This window comes from Pristiophorus japonicus, chromosome 10 (assembly GCF_044704955.1).
Source record: "Pristiophorus japonicus isolate sPriJap1 chromosome 10, sPriJap1.hap1, whole genome shotgun sequence".
NCBI classification, from domain to species: domain Eukaryota; kingdom Metazoa; phylum Chordata; class Chondrichthyes; family Pristiophoridae; genus Pristiophorus; species Pristiophorus japonicus.
In genome coordinates, this window is record NC_091986.1 from 101,811,383 (window position 1) to 101,824,891 (window position 13,509).

Genomic DNA, 13,509 nt, shown 5'->3' on the forward strand with positions numbered 1-13,509 from the left:
GTAAGGGAGGTGGAGAGGGGGAAGAGGGTGATGAGGGGGAAGGGGGTGGAGAGGGAGAGTGGGTGGAGAGCGGGAAGGGGGAAAGGAGGGGGAAGGGGAGGAGAGGGGGAAGGGGAAAGTGGGCATGGGGGAAAAGATGGAGAAGGGGAAATACTGGGCTGGAGAAAGGGTAGAAATGGGGGAGGTGGTATGGAGTGGGGGAAGGGGTTGCAGAGGGGGAAGGGGTGGAGAGAGGGAAGTGGTGGAGAGGAGAAGGGGTGTGGAGAGGGGGAAGGTGGTAGAGAGAGGGAAGGGCAGGGTGAAGGGGGTGACAGGGGAAGAAAGGGAGAGGGGGAAAGAGGGCATGGGGGAAAAGAGGGTGAGGGGGAAATAGTGGGGAGGGGAAAGGGGATAAATGGGGGAGGTGAAAGGGGGAAGGGAAAGGGGGAAATAGGGAGAAGGAAAGGGGAGAAATGGTTGAGGGGGGAAATGGGGAGGGGAAGGGGGAGAAATTAGGGAGGGGAAAGGGGGAGAAATTGAGGAGGGGAAAGGAGACAAATGGGAAGGGGAAAGGGGGAAATGGGGAGGGGAAAGGGAAAATGGAGGGGGAAAGGGGGAAATGGGAAGAAGGAAAGGGGGAGAAATGGGGGAGGGGGAAATGGGGAGAGGGAAAATGGGTGAGGGGATAGGAGGAGGTGAAAGGGGGGAAATGGGGAGGGGAAAGGGGGAAATAGCGGGGAGGGGAAAGGGGGGAAATGGGGAGGGGAGAAAAGGGGTGGGTGAGTGGGAGAAAAGGAAAGGGGAAGGGGTGGGGGAAAGGGGGGGAGGGGAAATAGTGGGGAGGGGGAAATAGCAGGGAGGGGAAATAGCGGGGAGGGGAAAAAAAGCGGGGAGGGGGAAATAGCGGGGAGGAGGAAATAGCGGGGAGGAGAAAAGGTGATTGGGAAAAGGGAGTAGGGGAAAAAAGGGGGTTGGGAAAGGGAGTGTGGAGGTGGGGGGCAGAAAGGGGGGTGATGGGGGGCAGAAAGATGGGGGGAGGAGGGGTGGAAAAGGGCAGAGGGGGAAGGGGCGGTCACTTTGGCTGCCTGCCTCATTTCAACAGTCTTGTCTGTGCCCTGGTGGTCCTGGAAAGGGAGCATGCAGTGTGCACTGGAATGTTTGATGTGTTCTGCGACTGATCAGCACTGCAGGGTGTAGAGTGTCTGGCAGACATCAATCAAAACATCCTGATTTAGTTAGGAAGGTATCCTTTTGTTTTTGGTAGCTCTTGATTCTTCCCATATTAGTAGTCCCCCAAAAGTGGCACTTATTGTGACGATTTTTGTTTGGTCACCCAGTGTCATCCTCCAGAGCAGATTTGATCGAGGTGTTCAAAATCATGAATGGTCTAGACAGAGTAGAGAGTAACTGTTCCCATTGGCAGAAGAGTCGAGAACCAGAGGACACAGATTTAAGGTGATTAGCAGAAGATTTAAAGGCGACAGGAGGCAATACTTTTTTATGCAGCGAGTGGTTATGATCTGGAATGCACTGCCAGAGAGGGTGGTGTAGGTAGGTTCAATCATGGCATTCAAAGGGGAATTGGATAAGTACCTGAAGGAAAACAAATTGCAGGGCTATGGGGAAAGGGCGGGGGAGTGGGACCAGCTAAAGTGCTCTTGCAGGGAGCCAGCATGGGCTCGACGGGCCGAATGGCCTCCTGTGTTGTAACAATTCTATAATTCTTGGTCCATCAAAATCATCATCGTTTCATAGGCAGTCCCTCATAATCAAGGAAGATTTGCTTCCACTCTTAAAATGAGTCCTTAGGTGGCTGAACAGTCCAACATGAGAACCACAGACCCTGTCACCGGTGGGACAGATAGTCGTTGAGGGAAAGGGTGGGCGGGACAGGTTTGCTGCACGCTCTTTCGCTGCCTGCGCTTGTTTTCTGCATGCTCTCGGCGATGAGACGCGAGATGCTCAGCGCCCTCCCGGATGCACTTCCTCCACTTAGGGCGGTCTTTGGCCAGGGACCCCCAGGTGTCAGTGGGGATGTTGCACTTTATCAGGGAGGCTTTGAGGGTGTCCCTGTAACGTTTCCTCTGGCCGCCTTTAGCTTGTTTGCCGTGAAGGAGTTCCGAGTAGAGTGCTTGCTTTGGGAGTCTCGTGTCTGGCATGCGAACTATGTGGCCTGCCCAGCGGAGCTGATCAAGTGTGGTCAGTGCTTCAATGCTGGGAATGTTGGCCTGGTTGAGGACGCTAATGTCGGTGCGCCTGTCCTCCCAAGGGATTTGTAGAATCTTGTGGAGGCATCGTTGGTGGTATTTCTCCAGCGACTTGAGCCCTCAAAACTGTCACCAAGCTCCGTAAGAGGGCTGGAGTAATACCCGCCCTCCTGTATGGCTCAGAGACATGGACCATGTACAGTAGACACCTCCATCAAAATAGGCCCAGCTCCAAGCCCCAGATTTTCCAACCATTCATTTTAATGGTTGGCCGATCATGGCCTGGAGTTGTATAATTTTCTAATGCACACAGCTGATGTGCGCTGGGATTACCGAAGCGGATAATCTCCTATACTTTCATGTACTTATGCAAGTTCAGGACAGAAAAGACCTCTGCAATCCGATCGCAAAAATTACACTGGCGAATAAAATCGAAAACGCCGAGAAAGCACTTGGTTCCGTTCCCAGTTGGGCCACCGTAGCGTGGTGCACTGTGGGATAGCTGCGCGAGGCGGGCGCCGGTGGAACGGACGTTCGTTGGGCAAGAAGGCGGCGGTCAAGCCCGGCCCGCAGGTAAGGGCGGTTTGTTCACCGGGAGGGGGACTTGCTCACCGGTTGGTGCGGCGCCCACGGGCCCCTTATATAATGCAGGGAGATGGATAGCGCAGGGTGGCGAGCAGCGGGATCGGAGGCATCTCATCGGCTGGGACAGCGAGTCTATCACCTGCGCAATTCCCGGCACAGCGGGGCTTGTATTAAATCCGCGATTTCGGCCCGGCGGGATGTCACAGTAACCCCCTCACCCCCGCCCGGGGTCACCGGGTCCGTGTTGGTAGAAAAGGTGATTTATTTAAATTCACTCGGTGTTTAAAGTTGAGCAATGTCGGCCGCGGGATAGAACAGAGCCCTGCCGGTTCATGTGGAGAGACACAGAAATCGGAAAACTTATTTTTAAAGACTTTTGGGAAGCCGAAGGTGTCCTGCGTGAAATCAGACATTATGGCCCAGAAATTGCGGTCAGCGGCGTAGTTGTGGAATATTTCGCCGACCTGCTAAAAGAATACGAACTTACATAGAAAATAGGTGCAGGAGTAGGCCATTCGGCCCTTCGAGCCTGCACCACCATTCAATAAGATCATGGCTGAACATTCCCTCAGTACCCCTTTCCTGCTTTCTCTCTATACCCCTTGATCCCTTTAGCCGTAAGAGCCATATCAAACTCCCTCTTGAATATATCCAATGAACTGGCATCAACAACTCTCTGCGGCAGGGAATTCCACAGGTTAACAACTCTCTGAGCGAAGAAGTTTCTCCTCATCTCCTAAATTGCCTGCCCCTTATCCTAAGACTGTGTCCCCTGGTTCTGGACTTCCCCAACATCGGGAACATTCTATCCGCATCTAACCTGTCCCGTCCCGTCCCGTCCCATCAGAATCTTATGTTTCTCTGAGATCCCCTCTCATCCTTCTAAACTCCAATGTATAAAGGCCCAATTGATCCAGTCTCTCCTCATATGTCAGTCCTGCCATCCCGGGAATCAGTCTGGTGAACCTTCGCTGCACTCCCTCAATAGCAAGAACGTCCTTCCTCAGATTACCTGATGGGGATCCTTCTTTGTGAACTTGCTGTCTGATGCAGTACGTGGACGATGCCTGCATCTCTGCACTTTCAGAGGCTGAACTCCAGGATATAGTCAATGTATTCACTGAGGCATATGAAAGCATAGGCATTGCGCTTAATATCCGTAAGACAAAGGTCCTTCACCAGCCTGTCACAGCCGCACAGCACTGCCCTCCAATCATCAAGATCCACGGCGTGGCCCTGGACAACGTGGGCCATTTCCCATATCTCAGGGGCCTCTTATCAACAAAGGCAGACATTGATGCGGAAATTCAGCATCGCCTTCAGTGTGCCAGCGCAACTTTTGGCCGCCTGCGGAAAAGAGTGTTTGAAGACCAGGCCCTCAAATCTACCACCAAACTCATGGTCTACAGGGCTGTAGTAATACCCGCCCTCCTGTATGGGTCTGGCATGGACGATGTATAGAAGACACCTCAAGTCGCTGGAGATATATCACCAACGATGTCTCTGCAAGATCCTGCAAATCTCATGGGAGGACAGGCGCACCAACATCAGTGTCCTTGGCCAGGCTAACATCCCCAGTATTGAAGCACTGACCGCACTCGATCAGCTTCGCTGGGCAGGCCACATAATTCGCATGCCAGATACGAGACTCCCTAAGCAAATGTTTTATGCGGAGCTGCTTCATGGTAATCGAGCCAAAGAAGGACAGCGGAAACGTTATAAGGACACCCTCAAAGCTTCCCTGGTAAAGTGCGACATCACCACTGACACCTGGGAGACCCTGGCCGCAGACCGCCCGAGGTGGAGAAAGTCCATCCGGGAGGGCATTGAGCTCTTTGAGTCTCGATGCAAGGAGCATGAAGAGGTCAGGCGCAGGCAGCGGAAGGAGCGCGCGGCAAACCAGCCCTACAGACCCTTCCGATGAATGTCTGTCCCACCTGTAACAGAGTCTGTGGCTCCCGTATCGGATTGTTCAGCCATCAAAGAACTCACTTAGGGAGTGGAAGCAAGTCCTCCTCGATTCCGAGGGACTGCCTATGATGATGATGATGATGATGATGCTACATACTGGAGGGCAGCGTAAGTGGATCCCAGGGATGCAGTGTGTGCTGAAGCGTACCTGGGATCTCGAGGGCCTGGTGCTCCAATCAGTACACCAAAGAGAAAGTGTCTACCTCCAATGCTGGCAACTTTCTTTTATATTGCATTTCACTCAATGTATTTTCAGAATAAATATAAGGACTAGGAAAATAATAGTTCCAAAATGATCCGCTCTCCAGAGTTAATAGAATGCGTACCTGTCTCTATCTAATCCCCTTACGCTGATGCAGGCTCTGTGCCTGTTTGCAATAACCGTAAAAGTTTTGTATGTAATTGTTGGGCAGTTGGTGGGCAATTCATCCAACGCTGCGCTAGCAATTGGGATTTCCAAGGTGGATCATCTGTCAAGGGACCTCGACACATCACACCTTTGGGATTTAACGGATGTGAAAATCCTGAACTCACGGTTGATTTCAAAGGTGATATGGTGTTTACTCTGCCCCCATGTTTTGTTACAAGTTATGATCTGGAATGCCCTGCTTGAAAAGGTGGTGGAAGCAGCTTCAGTAGGAATTTTCAAAAGGGAATTGGATAAATGCTTGAAAAGGAAAATAGCAGGGCTATGATGAAAGATCAGAGGAGTGGGACTAATTAGATAGCTCTTTCAAAGAGCCAGTACAGGCATGGTGGACTGAATGGCCTCCTGTGCTGTAAGGGTTAGCCAGTGCCATCTTGGCTCAGTACCACTCTCCCTTCTGAGTCAGAAGGCTGTGGTTTGAAGCTCCTTTCTAGGATTTGAGCGCATAATCTCAGCTGGCACCTGCACTGCTGAAGGAGTGCTTCATTGTCAGAAATCCAGACACTCGTGTGAGAGGTTCAGTGGACGCAAAATACCACATGGCTCCATTCAAAGAGGAGTACCGAGTTCTCCTGGTGCCCTAGCCAACATTCTCCTCTACCAATGCCACCAAAACAGATTACCTGATTGTTTATTTATTTCATTTGTTGTTTGTGGGAACTTGCAGTGTGCAGATTGCCACAAGTGACTGCACTTCAGAATTGGCTGTGAAGCTCTCCAGCACATATTTAGGAAATGAAAAGCAAGTTCTTTCCTAGTGTGTTAGTATGAAACTTCTTCATATTTTTACATATGCTGTTCATTTTAAATGGCCTTTGTTCAGATTTTAATGTAATTACTTCAAACAATTGGTGTCTATGCTGCATTTTAGAAATTTTTGTCCAAAGCTGATGGTTTCATTTCTAGTGGTGGATCCTTATTTTTCATTTTATATTTAAATATACCGATCTCCAAGTTATTGATTGGTATTGTAACAAAGGTGTTCCTGAGTATCTTTAAACATTATTTATGTACTTTTTGTTATGTCAAAAATTAAATACAGCGTACACATATTGCAACCAGTTTTCAACCAATTCAATTCACTTCACATGACATCAAGAAATGTCTGAGTGCACTGGACGCAGCAGTGCTGAGACCTATTCTCTAAAACGAATCACACCTTTAGCAAGATGTTCCAGTACAGCTACAACACTGGCATCTAGCCAATAATGTGAAAAATTGTTCAGGTCTGTCCTCTCCACAAAAAGCAGGACAGATCAGAACCAACCTGACCGATTAGAAACATAGAAAATAGGTGCATGAGTAGGCCATTCGGCCCTTCGAGCTTGCACCGCCATTCAATGAGTTCATGGTTGAACATGCAACTTCAGTACCCCATTCCTGCTTTCTCACCATACCCCTTGATCCCCCTAGTAGTAAGGACTACACCTAACACCTTTTTGAATATATTTAGTGAATTGGCCTCAACAACTTTCTGTGGTAGAGAATTCCACAGGTTCACCACTCTCTGGGTGAAAAAGTTTCTCCTCAACTTGGTCCCAAATGGCTTACCCCTTATCCTTAAACTGTGACCCCTGGTTCTGGACTTCCCCAACATTGGGAACATTCTTCCTGCATCTAACCTGTCTAAACCCGTCAGAATTGTAAACGTTTCTATGAGATCCCCTCTCATTCTTCTGAACTCCAGTGAATACAAGCCCAGTTGATTCAGTCTTTCTTGATATGTCAGTCCTGCCATCCCGGGAATCAGTCTGGTGAACCTTCGCTGCACTCCCTCAATAGCAAGAATGTCCTTCCTCAAGTTAGGAGACCAAAACTGAACACAATACTCCAGGTGTGGCCTCACCAAGGCCCTGTACAACTGTAGTAACACCTCCCTGCCCCTGTACTCAAATCCCCTCGCTATGAAGGCCAACATGCCATTTGCCTTCTTAACCGCCTGCTGTACCTGCATGCCAACCTTCAATGACTGATGTACCATGACACCCAGGTCTCGTTGCACCTCCCCTTTTCCTAATCTGTCACCATTCAGATAATAGTCTATCCCTCTGTTTTTACCACCAAAGTGGATAACCTCACATTTATCCACATTATACTTCATCTGCCATGCATTTGCCCACTCACCTAACCTATCAAAGTCACTCTGCAGCCTCATAGCATCCTCCTCGCAGCTCACATTGCCACCCAACTTAATGCCATCTGCAAATTTGGAGATACTACATTTAATCCCCTCGTCTAAATCATTAATGTACAATGTAAACAGCTGGGGCCCCAGCACAGAACCTTGCGGTACCCCACTAGTCACTGCCTGCCATTCTGAAAAGTACCCATTTACTCCTACTCTTTGCTTCCTGTCTGCCAACCAGTTCTCAATCCACGTCAGCACACTACCCCCAATCCCATGTGCTTTAACTTTGCACATTAATCTCTTGTGTGGGATCTTGTCGAAAGCCTTCTGAAAGTCCAAATATACCACATCAACTGGTTCTCCATGGTCCACTCTACTGGAAACATCCTCAAAAATTTCCAGAAGATTTGTCAAGCATGATTTCCCTTTCACAAATCCATGCTGACTTGGACTTATCATGTCACCTCTTTCCAAATGCGCTGCTATGACATCCTTAATAATTGATTCCATCATTTTACCCACTACCGATGTCAGACTGACCGGTCTATAATTCCCTGTTTTCTCTCTTCCTCCTTTTTTAAAAAGTGGGGTTACATTGGCTACCCTCCACTCGATAGGAACTGATCCAGAGTCCATGGAATGTTGGAAAATGACTGTCAATGCATCTGCTATTTCCAAAGCCACCTCCTTAAGTTCTCTGGGATGCAGACCATCAGGCCCTGGGGATTTATCGGCCTTCAATCCCATTAATTTCCCCAACACAATTTCCCGACTAATAAGGATTTCCCTCAGTTCCTCCTTCTTACTAGACCCTCTGACCCCTTTTATATCCGGAAGGTTGTTTGTGTCCTCCTTGGTGAATACCGAACCAAAGTACTTGTTCAGTTGGTCTGCCATTTCTTTGTTCCCCGTTATGACTTCCCCTGATTCTGACTGCAAGGGACCTACGTTTGTCTTTACTAACCTTTTTCTCTTTACATATCTATCGAAGCTTTTGCAGTCCGTCTTGATGTTCCCTGCAAGCTTCCTCTCGTACTCTATTTTCCCTGCCCTAATCAAACCCTTTGTCCTCCTCTGCTGAGTTCTAAATTTCTCCCAGTCCCTGGGTTCGCTGCTATTTCTGGCCAATTTGTAAGCCACTTCCTTGGCTTTAATACTATCCCTGATTTCCCTTGATAGCCACGGTTGAGCCACCTTCCCTTTTTTATTTTTACGCCAGACAGGGATGTACAATTGTTGTAATTCATCCATGCGGTCTCTAAATGTCTGCCATTGCCCATCCACTGTCAACGCCTTAAGTATCATTGGCCAATCTATCCTAGCCAATTCACGCCTCATAACTTCAAAGTTACCCTTCTTTAAGTTCTGGACCATGGTCTCTGAATTAACTGTTTCATTCTCCATCCTAATGTAGAATTCCACCATATTATGGTCACTCTTCCTCAAGGGGCCTCGCACAACGAGATTGCTAATTAATCCCCTCTCATTACACAACACCCAGTCTAAGATGGCCTCCCCCCTAGTTGGTTCCTCGACATATTGGTCTAGAAAACCATCCCGAATAAACTCCAGGAAATCCTCCTCCATGGTATTGCTTCCAGTTTGGTTAGCCCAATCTATATGCATATTAAAGTCACCCATGATAACTGCTGCACCTTTATTGCATGCATCCCTAATTTCCTGTTTGATGCCCTCCCCAACATCACTACGACTGTTTGGAGGTCTGTACACAACTCCCACTCACATTTTTTGCCCTTTGGTGTTCTGCAGCTCTACCCATATAGATTCCACATCATCCAAGCTAATGTCCTTCCTAACTATTGCATTAATCTCCTCTTTAACCAGCAATGCTACCCCACCTCCTTTTCCTTTTATTCTATCCTTCCTGAATGTTGAATACCCTTGGATGTTGAGTTCCCAACCCTGATCATCCTGGAGCCACGTCTCTGTAATCCCAATCACATCATATCTGTTAACATCTATTTGCACAGTTAATTCATCCACCTTATTACAGATACTGCTTGCATTAAGACACAAAGCCTTCAGGCTTGTTTTTTTAACACCCTTTGTCCTTTTAGAATTATGATGTAGTGTGGCCCTTTTTGTTTCTTGCCTTTGTTTACTTGACGTTCCACTATTTTTATCTTTCTACCATCTGTTTCTGACTCCATATTACTTCGCCCTGTCTCGCTGCATAGGTTCCCATCCCCCTGCCATATTAGGTTAAACATTCCCGAACTGCATTAGCAAATGTTACCCCCAGGACATCAGTTCCAGTCCTGCCCAAATGCAAACCGTCCCTTTTGTACAGGTCCCACTTCCCCCAGAACTGGTTCCAATGTCCCAGGAATTTGAATCCCTCCCTCTTGCACCACTGCTCAAGCTACGTATTTATTCTAACTATCCTGCTCCCTCTACTCTGATTAGCACGTGGCACTGGTAGCAATCCAGAGATTACTACCTTTGAAGTCCTACTTTTTAATTTAACTCCGAGCTCCCTAAATTCAGCTTGTAGGACCTCTTCCCACTTCTTACCTATATCGTTGGTACCTACCCTATCGGCACTTGCTCACCAATAACCTGCTCAGTTTGGGTTCTGCCCAGACTTCTTGGCTCCCGACCTCATTACAGCCATGGTCCAAACATAGACAAAAGAACTGAATTTCTGAGATGAGAGTGACTGCCCTTAATATCAAGGCACCATTCTACCGAGTGCATCATCAAGGAGCCCTAGTAAAACTGAAGTCAATGGGGATTGGGGCAAATTCTTCAATGGCTGGGTCATACCTGGAACAAAGGAAGATGGTTGTGGACCTAGGCTCAATCATTTTCAGCTGCTTTATCAGTGATGTTCCCTCCATCATAAAGTCAGAAGTGGGGCTGTTCGCTGATGATTGCACAGCATTCAGCTCCATTCGCAATTCCTTAGATAATGAAGCTGTCCATTCCCGTATGCAACTTGACCTGGGCAACATTCAGGCTTAGGATGATGGGTAGCAAATAACGTTCGTGCCACATGAGTTAAATAGATGAGAACTGAAGAAGGGTACAGTGACTTCCTGTGAAAGATGTAATTATGATATCACTTTGGAGGTAATTGAATCTAAAGATGTGTCTTCATGCAATGTTACCGTAATTAATGCTTCAAATTAATTTGCTTATCTTGTGGAAAGAAAGGCCAATTGGAAGATTATTTTGCAGATAGGCAAACTAGTATGGCATGAAAAAGGTTTACAAGGAGGGTATGTGAGCTAAGCAATAACTAAGTTTCATCCAAATTTAGTGCAAGCCTGAAAAAACAGTTTATTTATTAAAAATCTAGTGGTTTGGATTAATTGTCTTGATGAAATGGGGTGCTTATTATGCACCAAAGAATTTACAGACTTGTATTACATCTGATGACACTGGTGGTAATTCGGAGGAGCTTATGATCCGACCAAGAGTGGGGCATTTGACCTTCCCCCATGTATCCTGTGATACATTTCATTGTATTTTTTTATATCACACAAATGAAGATTGCTGGGGATCTCTTTTCAACTTGCTTAAGTCTTAATCAAGATATAGACATAAGAGCTAATCTCGACAATCCCCTCTACAATCTTTGACAATAACACCATTGCTGAATTTCCCCACTGTTAACATCTTGGGGGTCACCATTAACCAAAAGCATATCAACGCCATCGATATACTGGGGGACACCATAGATACAAGGGCAGGGAATACAGAGTACTTTGTGATGAATGGATCACCTTCTGACCTCTGAAAGCCTGTCTACCATTTACAAGGTGCAAGTCATGTGTTTGATGAAATACTCATCACTTGCCAGGATGGTGCAGCTGCAACAACACCTGTGAAGCTGGACACCAAGGTCTGCTTGATCGACGCACCTACCAGTGGACTCTTAATTGACCCCCTCTACCGTTGACTTTTATTGTGGCGGCATTATATATTACATAGGAACTGGAGAAAGCCATTTAACCCCATGTTCTGCCAGTAGATCACAGCTGATCTGTACCTCAACCCTATTTACCCACTTTTGCTCCATATCCATTGATACTCTTACCGAACAAATATCTATCAATCTCCGTCTTCAATTAACCCTGCATAAACAGCCTTTTAAGGGAGCGAGTCCTATATTTTCACTACCCTTTGTGTGGAAAAAGTGCTTACTGATTTCACTCCTAAATAGCCAAGCTCTAATTTTAAGATTGCTTCCCCCTTGTTATGGATTCCCCCATCAGAGGAAGTAGATCTTTGCATTTACCCTGTCAAATACCTTTTATCATATTAAATCACTCCTCAATCTTCGAAACGCAGGGGAATATAAACCAAGTTTATGCAACCTATCTAGGATGCACTGCAGCAACTTGCCAAACTTACTTTGAGAATAGCTTCTATCCCTGCAAACTCTACAATGGGTGGTGGGGTGGAGTAGCAATGTCATGGGAACACCCATCACCAGTAAATTTCCCTCCAAGCAATACACCATCTCATCTTGGATATGTGTTGCCATTCCTTCATCATCTGTGGCACAAAATCCTGGAATTCACGACTTAACGCCATCATGCAAGTATCATTACTACAAGTACTGCAGCAGTTCAAGAGGGTAACCCACCATCAGCTTTTCAGAGCAATTGGGGTTGGGCAGTAAATGTGGCCTTACCAGTGTTGTGACATCCAGAGAACAATTAAAAAAAAAAGGATAAGGCACTAGTTGTTGGGTGGGACAGGTGCCTGCTGCTCAAGGTGCGGCAGTGACAAAATGTGGAGGAAGTATACTAGCCTAGCCTGATCAGTCTGATATACTTTGAATATAAATTGAGATCAAAACATGAAAATAACATTCAAAATATTTGCAACATGGTGTTTGTTGTGCCACAAATTTGAATGGGAATAAACTGAGCTAGCATGAAAACACCCAGGATTTGAATTTCCACAGGGGTTGTACTGATTGCACTGTAACTTTAGCAGGAGACTGGTGGAATCCCCGGAGAAATGGCACAAACAGCTGGAAATTACCATTTAGGTCGGTTCTCTGGGCTTCTGCTCTCCCACTGAAGTTATGACAGGAGATTGGGAGCACCCCTCTGGAAATTCAGGGCCCCTAAATATAGTGATGGTGCCCAATTTAAATTGGGATATAATATTAGTAGTTTGTGGTGCCAACTAAACTTATGAAATCCTATTGAGCATTTGTTTAGTATTTGTGTGTTTTATCTCATGGTGTACAGGGCTGTAGTAATACCCGCCCTCCTGTATGGCTCAGAGGCATGGACCATGTACAGTAGACACCAAGTCGCTGGAGATATATCACCAACGATGTCTCCGCAAGATCCTACAAGATCCCTGGGAGGACAGGCGTACCAACATCAGCGTCCTCGTCTAGGCTAATATCCCCAGCATTGAAGCACTGACCACACTCGATCAGCTCCGCTGGGCAGGCCACATAGTTCGCATGCCAGACACGAGACTCCCAAAGCAAGTGCTCAATGTTGAGCTCCTTCACGGCAAATGAGACAAAGGTGGGCAGCGGAAGCGTTACAAGGACACCCTCAAAGCCTACCTGATAAAGTGCAACATCCCCACTGACACCTGGGCGTCCCTGGCCAAAGACTGCCCTAAGTGGAGAAAGTACATCATGGAGGGCGCCGAGAGCATGCAGAAATCAAGTGCAGGCAGCGGAAAGAGCATGCGTCAAACCAGTCCCGCCCACCCCTTCCCTCAACATCTATCTGTCCCACCTGTGACAGAGTCTATGGCTCTCATATTGGACTGTTCGGCCACCAAAGAACTCACTTCAGGAGTGGAAGCAAGTATTCCGAGGGACCGCCTATGATGATGATGATGTGTATTTTATGACAGACTGCTTCAGCAAGATATATTGCCAAGCATATATGTTTTTATGTGATGCATAAATGGTAAATCCTTGGATTTGGAACCAATAATTCTCTTGTAGTTAACTCTTTGGGGCTAGACTTTCGGCATCCATCCGCCCATATTACTGCTGAGAAGCTCTTTACGCCCATATTTGTGTATAAATGGAAACTACCGCCCTTTTACTGCCCATTTATCGCCGGCGGTACATTCAGCATTCAGTTATCATCAGCGGTGGGCGAAACTGCCCACCCTTTTTATTTTTCTAAAATCTCACTTCAGCACTACCACCCAGAGGACTATTTGTAATGGAAACTACTGTCCAAATTATTGCCGAG

General features: G+C 47.0%; 1 protein-coding gene across 3 annotated transcripts in view; it reads left to right on the forward strand.

Moving 5' to 3' along the window:
- Nucleotides 1-2,672: 2,672 nt before the first annotated feature.
- cwc15 (CWC15 spliceosome associated protein homolog) overlaps nucleotides 2,673-13,509 on the forward strand; it is a 96,225-nt gene continuing 85,388 nt past the window's right edge. For all 3 annotated transcript variants that reach the window (XR_011595600.1, XM_070891462.1, XM_070891463.1), the window contains exon 1: nucleotides 2,673-2,759. The gene's annotated coding sequence lies outside the window, so the exon portion shown is untranslated. The remainder of the gene's footprint in view (nucleotides 2,760-13,509) is intronic.